A 7724-nucleotide genomic window follows, 5' to 3' on the forward strand; every position below is an offset into this window, starting at 1 on the left:
ACATTTCCTCCAGGTCAGACTCAGTTTCCAAAAGATCTCCTTTCTGGCCACTCCATCTCTTCCTGACGTTTTGTCCCAGCAGGAGGCTGCAGGGCTGGCTCCTGTCCCATGGGATGGTCCCGGGGGACGCCCAGCCCTGGGCTCCTGGAGCTCTGGTGTCTAACCCCCAGCCATGGGGACAGGGATGCAATTCCAGAGGGCAGGATGGGAAACAGCTCTGCTCTCCAGAGGATGGCTGCTGGCTCCTCCAGCACATTGTTCTGTGCTGGCAGGAACAAATCAGGGCTTGGTCTTTGCTCCAGGAAATTCCCTGTCTTCCCTCGGTGAGGTACCCGGCTGCTGCCACGGCAGTGGATGCTGACACCCACACACAGCACTGGTGTCCTGGGGTGGATTTTCTTCAGGGCTGACTTGGGAAGTGTGCCCATAGGAAATGAATGCATAATTCAATAATTTGTAGCTGGTTGGAGAGCTGGAGCACCTCCATGCTCTGGCCAGGGTTTGGAAAGTTGATGAGCAGATGGAATGTTGGGCTGTGTCCTCTTTCATCCCTCATAAAATTCCCCCCCAGCTTTGGGAAGCTGTGGGCATTTGGGAAGAGATGCAGGTGGTGGCTCTGTGCTGGTGCTCTCTGAGTGGGATGTCAGTAGGAGCAGGACCAGTCTGTCCCAGTAAAGCTGGGGCAACTGGGCTGTGCCGTGGCTCTGGCCACCAGAACCAGAGGAGAGGCTTCCTCTTTCTGGCGTGTGCTTGCCAAGGCAGCCTGGAGGAGAAACAGAGCAGGGGAGCAAATAGAAAATCCGGATGTTTGGTGGAGGAGGGAGAGCTGGGGAGTGGCGTGAAGGCAGCCTGCAAAACCGTGGGGTGTTCTGCAGCCTGAGAGGGGAAAGGGGGGTGACAAGGTCTGGGACGGTGCCAGGGAACAGGAGGAGGCAGAGACCGTGGAAAGCAGCTGGGAAGAAGCCTTCTTTGCGGGAGGAAATGTTATTATTAGTGCTCAGTTTCCTGGACAAAAGATTCTTGTCTATTTAAATACTTGAGCTTCACGGAGCTGCAGTTCTCCAGACACAATAAAATCTGCCTTTTCTCCCTGTCATTGTCATTTCCCGCTGGCAGCAGGTGGCTAAAGCTCCTGTGCTCTGGAGTAGGACATTGCAGGGCCAGGGAGGACAAGCTCTGGGGATGGGGGCTTTGTCCCTTGTGCCCCCTCACATCTGTCCACGGAGTGCAGATGCTGCTGCTAGAGAGATTAAAGTCTATTAGATTCAAATAAAATTGGCAAAAGCGTAGAAAATATTAAAAAAAATCATTATCTTGATAGAAACCACACTTTAAGAAACCTCCTGGGCCATCCTCAAGCTTCCTCAGCCAACCATGACAGGTTTTAAGCACCAGCAGCAAAATGCAGAACCTCACTAATGCCAAATAATCACAGCTAATGGATAATTGGAATTATTCTTTCCATCTGGGCACGCACAAAAACCACACAGGGGTAGGAGTTGCTGCTGTGGGGGGAAGAGGTCCAAGTCCTGTGCAAGGTGATGCACCTGAGCTGCCTTTGGTGAGTAGGTGAGCTGCTGCCCCGGCCCTGGTGTCTCCATGTGATGTCCTCTGTGTGCTACGGCAGCTCAGGCTCTTTTCACAGAATATCCAGGTGGAATTCTGCCATAGGTGAGAAATACTTTTCCTACCTGTCTTGTAATATTAAAATCTGACAATAGTAGTATAGAATTTTCTCTGTAGAATCCTGTTTTGTTTTTTTTTTTTCCTGTATTCATGTAGCTTGAGTTTAATACCAGATCTATCCCTATAATGATGGAAATGGGACTTTTATTCCATAAAAAGATGGGAGATGTCTCACTCTGCTCTTTTCCTGATTATAATCGTTGCTCGTTCCAAGCCCTGCAAGACTTTGAAAAGGCAGCCTTCCTGAACGTATGACAAATATATCACAGAATCACGGAATATCCTGTGTTGGAAGGGACCCACAGGGATCATCGAGTCCAACTGCTGGACCCGATATAAATATGTATTTATATTGAATTACTACAAAAGTGCAGATGTGCTTAAAGCAGCGTGAGGGAGCCGTGGTGGGGCTCGTGGCTGTCACGAAGGACACACAGGATGCACAGTTGCTAAACCACTAAAAGCACGTCCTGTTCATCTCAGCAGGGAGCATTTCTGTGCTGGGATTCTGGAAAACTGAGCAGCTCACTCCTAGTGAATGAATAAACACAGCTAACCTGCAGTCATGCCAGTTAGACAGAGATTTTCATCAGAGTTTTGGAAGATAACAGCAGCCGTTCTTTAAATGCAAAACACTCGGGGATGAGTTGCTGGTCTTTTATAGGTGTGAGTTTGATTTGCTGGTTTTGTGAGGGTGGGTAAAGCTCCAGCTGTGTGTGGCCTCCAGCCTCAGCGCTGGTGTGTCAGCCCCAGCAATTCCTACTTTGATTTCACAGCAGCTGCACTGTTCTGTGCTGCACTTGGCTTTCTGCACTGGGCTTCATCCACCCCAGAGCTTCGAGCTTGTCCCCCACTGCCTGGGGTCCTGTTCCTCACCCCACTGCCTGGGGTCCTGTTCCTCACCCCACTGCCTGGGGTCCTGTTCCTCTCACCCCATTTCCTGGGGTCCTGTTCCTCACCCCACTGCCTGGGGTCCTGTTCCTCACCCCATTGCCTGGGGTCCTGTTCCTCTCACCCCACTGCCTGGGGTCCTGTTCCTTACCCCACTGCCTGGGGTCCTGTTCCTTACCCCACTGCCTGGGGTCCTGTTCCTCACCCCATTTCCTGGGGTCCTGTTCCTCACCCCACTGCCTGGGGTCCTGTTCCTCTCACCCCATTTCCTGGGGTCCTGTTCCTTACCCCATTTCCTGGGGTCCTGTTCCTCACCCCATTGCCTGGGGTCCTGTTCCTTACCCCACTGCCTGGGGTCCTGCTCCCAGCCTTGCCCGTGGCAGCAGGAGCCCAGGGATGAGGGATTTTGTTGCCCTGCAGCTCTGCCTCTCCTCTCCCCGTGGCCGTGGGGACAGCAGTGGCTCCTGGGTGACTCTGCAGTGCACGCTGGCCCTGGGGATGAGCTGAACCGCTCAAGCAAATCATCCTGAAATAGGCTTCATATGTGATGCAGAAGAACCCAAGCAAAACAGAGCCCAGCCAGCCCCAAATTTATGCTTGTGGTTACTGAAGCTTGTGAGATCAATTTTTTGTTTACTTAGAACTAATTTCAAAGAGGGTTTTTTTTTCCCTTTCTTTCTTTTAATTCTCATTCTTGATCCGTGGGCTGGGGGATGGTCATGGCACTGCTCCAGCTGGGGCTGAGCATCCTGCTGTCATCATCACAGAGCAGCTCTGTCCCAAAATGCCCAGAATTAAGGTCCTGGTAAGGTGGGGGAGCACTGTTACACCCCCAGAACAGGACCTGTGGTGGCTGTTCCATTGGCACATCCCAGCAATCACCTGCAGCATCCTGAGAGAGTCTCTTATTTTCAGGACAACCTGGACAAGTTGTTATCAGTGGAGCTTTTTTCTTTCTTGTTTCTAAATTTTGAAAATATTTAAGCTAGGAAGTGTCAAAAGCATGAGCTCAGCTGAAAAAAGGAGGAAAAAAAATAGAAAAAAAGGGCCAAGAAACAAAAACCCCCAAAGCCCACAGAGGCTCTGTGAGCTGGCAGAAACCAGAGCACAGAAGATTCCATCTCTTCGTCATCCCACATGTGGGGCTTACCCCAGCAGATAGGAAAGCCTCGAAAGCCCAAAGTGCCATATTTCAGGAGAAACTGGGTAGAAAATAAACACGTGGGATAAATGAACAGAGGCAGGAAGTGATGACTCTGTGGGACGGAGACCTGAGGTGATGCTGCCCCCAGCCCCCAGCTCCTGCTGCTGGGGACCCTTCCCAGCCTGGCCAGGGCAGGGAAGCGAGGCAAGCACCCACCTCTCTGCTTTCCTCAGGAATCCCTGGCTGTGTGGCCCCTTTTCCAGCAGAGAATTCCTGCAGCCTCGGCGTTGAAGTGGCCAGCAGCTCCGTCTGGCCAGGACCCATCGTCCCTTGGTGGTGATGTGCTGAGTGCCCTGGTGCCAAGCCCACATGGAGCTGTTCCCCGAGCAGATTCCTTCCTCTGGCTCCTTTTATTTCTTCTTTTCTTCTTCTTTTCAGCACTTCTTGGGAGGTTGGCCGGTGTTAGGCGTGGTGTCCTGGTGGCACTTCGTGTTGGCCTCCCTGGGGTCCCTGTGCCCCGCAGGGACACAAGGAGTGTGTGGGGACAGGGCCAGGCAGCCCAGCCTGCCAGGGGGACAGCCAGAATGGGGGCTCAGCGCTTCAGAAAGAAAACCTGTTTGTGTCTGGGAATGGAGATGGCCTTGGGGGAAATCCTGGCGAGGACGGGGTGGCCGATGCTGCTGCTCTCTGTCTGTTTGTCTGTCTGTCCCTGCGGACCCTCGGCGCTCCTGGCCGTGGTTGTTGTGCTCTGGAATTGCTTTTGGATGGTGTTCAGGCAGCAAAGTGGGGCAGAAGCAGAAGCAGCTCTCCAGGCTGGGTTAACCCTTCTGTGGGGGGTGATTTCTGGTTGGTTCCAGGGGCAGGTGAGCTGGGAGATGGGGTGGGCAGCAGCGGGCAGCAGAGCCTGAGAGAGCAGTGAAGGACACCACAAAAAAGGATTTTACTAAAAAAAAAAAAAAAATAGGTCTAAACCTGCATTTCAGTGAGGAAGGAGAAGAGGTGGTTTTGAAGGGTTTGGAAGAACAGAATGAAACAACTCTTGGCTGGGGAAGCCGGTCAGTCCATGGAGCTGCTCTGCACATGCTGGGACCCATCCCATGGGCACAGAACGAATTAATGTGTCCCAAGCGTTAGGAGGGAGGAAGATCTGTTCCAGAAAGGCAGCCCAGAGCAGGCTGGGGGAGCAGAGGGCATTTAGGAGCCGTGGGGACCCCTCTGCTCCTCGGTGGAACAGTGTTAATCTCTGGGGCTGGGAGAAGGAAATGGTTCTGTGTCTAGATGGGCTTCAAACAACATAAACTCCGTGGTGCACACAGAGCTGCAGCCTGACGTGTGGAGGAGCTGTTACCCAGCTCGGCAGCGTGGGCTGAGGGTTCCTCAGGCTGTTGGTGGAGCTAAAGCAGTGTCCGTGTGCCTTTCCCTCTGGACAAAGCAGAGTCAGTGACAACTGACATCCTCTTCATGCCCTTCCCAAGCTCTTCCTTCCACAGGTTGTTTGGCTAGGAAAAAAAAAATATTTATTTTGTATTGCAGAAAACCTGTCCAGATCCCAAGGAAAATTGGTTAAACGGTATTTTAGTTATAATTCATTGTGCTCTGTCTCATTTTGGAATCATATTTTTGGCCAGGGTACATCTGGCCAACGATGCTGTGATAGTGCCCCAAGCCTTCCTCTTGGCTCTCATTTAGGTTAGAAAAGTAATTAAAGGATGGTAAAAAAAGAAGTGACAGAGTTTCTGACTCTCTTTCCAAAAGTGAAGGGTTTAGGCCAAACTCCTGCTGAGAAAATAAACAGAATTTCATTTTTTTTCTTGCAAGTTCTTCCCACATATTGAATTTCCATGCTCAGTGACAAGGGGGATCTGCTCGAGTGAGCAGCAATTGGATTCTGATGGCTTTGAGTTGTGCTTGGGTTTGCTTTGGAAAGCTGGGGCTGTCCTTGGAGAGGAGGGTTTGGAGCTTGAGGCCTTGTTCTCCAAGGAGCACAAACCTTGCAGCCTGAATTATCAAGCTGCAACTCCTATGGCTGTGCCTGGAAATTATTGTCCTGCCCAGTGTCCTGCCTATCTGTGATCGAGCCCCTCCTCCCAAATGGGGCCAACATTTGCTAGTCTGAGCCTAGAAACCATTTTTAATCGAGGCACATTGCTGGGGTTGGCTCATTTGGCAGATGTGGGTGTGACTGTCCTTTCCACCTTCTCTCCTGCAAGAAGAGGAAACCCATGTTGGTATAATTTCTGCAGAAAGCAGTAAATTTGGGGGAGTGGGGAGTGTTTGAGTGTGTCCCAAGCGTACCCACCGCCAGGACCTCCGAGGTGGGGCTGTGCTGGGCAGGGATGAGCCCTGGCAGTGGGTGGGAGATGATTTGGGGGTCACCAGGAGCCTCAGGGCTCCTCTGGCCATGGATGGCAGCAGGGGAAGTGCTTTGGGAGCAGGGGGCTGAAGATGCTCTGTGCCTCGGTGATAAATTGATAAATGTGCCACGGCTGAGCTCCGGAAGCAGGGAAGGATGTGAGTGACAGAGGATTCATATCCTGGAAACGCCTGGGCAATTCAGCAGGATAAATTCATCTGCCTGTCCTGCTGCAGACAAGCTGCTTGATGTGGGAAGCAGAGTTTCCTGCAGCACTGAGGCGGTGGGAAGGGAAACCCCGAGAGCCAGGAAGGGCCAGGGAGAATGAGGCAGGTAAACCCATCACAGTGAGCACCTCTTTGTGTGGGGATTACACACAAAATTAAAAAAGCTGCTGCTTTTGGCTGCTCAGCGGCTGGGAGGAGCCGGGGCTCGACCCCAGAGCTGGGATTAGCACTTGCCACCAGCCGCCCTTGCCAGCCAGAACAAATTGCTGCTCGTGCTGAGAGAGCCCAGCCTGCCAGAGCTTGGTGATGCTGTGGGGCAGAGTTTTGGGGGTTTTGCTCAGCAAATCCCTCCGTTCTTCCCAACGGGACCTTCCTGGTGGAAATCGCTCCTCGTTAACAAACAGATTTGCACTGTTCTGCTACTCTGGGCAGAGGTTTGCCCCAGCTCCCTCCTCAGCTCGGGAATTGTTCAGATGCTGCCTCTGAAAGCGGTCAGGGCACAAAGGGGGATGGATGTGCTGTCCCAAGAGCCTCTCCCAGCCGGGACATCCCAAAATGGTTTGGCATAAGCTCGGGCCAGTGGGGAAGGGAGCCCTGGGGTGCAGTGGAGGGTGCGTGGGGCGGGGGCACACCCCAGTGCCAGGGAGGGCTGCAGGGATGGGCATCGCCAGGGCCAGGCCGGGGCTGTGGGGCTGCCTGGGTCCTTGCTGGAGCCTCGGAGGGGGCGATGCTGCCCCAGCTCGGGGTGGCCAGCACGTGTCCAGGGCATGCAGAGCATTCCGACAGACCTACAAAGGCTTTGGAGTGCAGACGCTGCTTCCCTCTGCCCCCGCTCCGGCTTCACCCCACCCCTAACAGGCAAACGGAAACTATTTTGCCGCTATCATAAGCGTCACAGCCATTTTTAACTGCAAAGAATGCATATTCTGTGTTCTTGATAATATTCTGTGAATGTTGTAGGGAGGGTTTATTAAATAAACTGTCCCACAGCTCCTGTCCCGAGCCGTGTGTGTCCTCCGGCAGCCTTCCCAAAATGCCAGCAGGGGAGCAGCAGAAGCCCAAGCTTTCCTTTTGCAGGAATGAAGGAAACAAATAGAAATGCAGCTCCGCGGCCCGGGCCGCTGCAGCTCGTCCCGCTGCGTTTGTGCGCCAGATGCTGAGGCAGATGTTGGCGCTGCCGCCGGGGGATGCCCGGTCCCCGCTCCCGGCCCGAGCTCCGGCGCCTCGGCACCGCCACCTCCCGGGCATCCCGGCTGCCGAGTTTATTTATTTATTTTATTTATCTATTTCCTTTGTCCCACGGCGCCTCCCGGGCATCCCAGCTGCCGAGTTTTATTTATTTTAGTTATTTCCGTTATTCCACGGTGCCTCCCGGGCATCCCGGCTCCCGAGTTTATTTATTTATGCATTTATTTGTTTGTTT

Source organism: Lonchura striata, chromosome 13 (assembly GCF_050655825.1).
Source record: "Lonchura striata isolate lonStrDom1 chromosome 13, ASM5065582v1, whole genome shotgun sequence".
Lineage (NCBI taxonomy): Eukaryota > Metazoa > Chordata > Aves > Passeriformes > Estrildidae > Lonchura > Lonchura striata.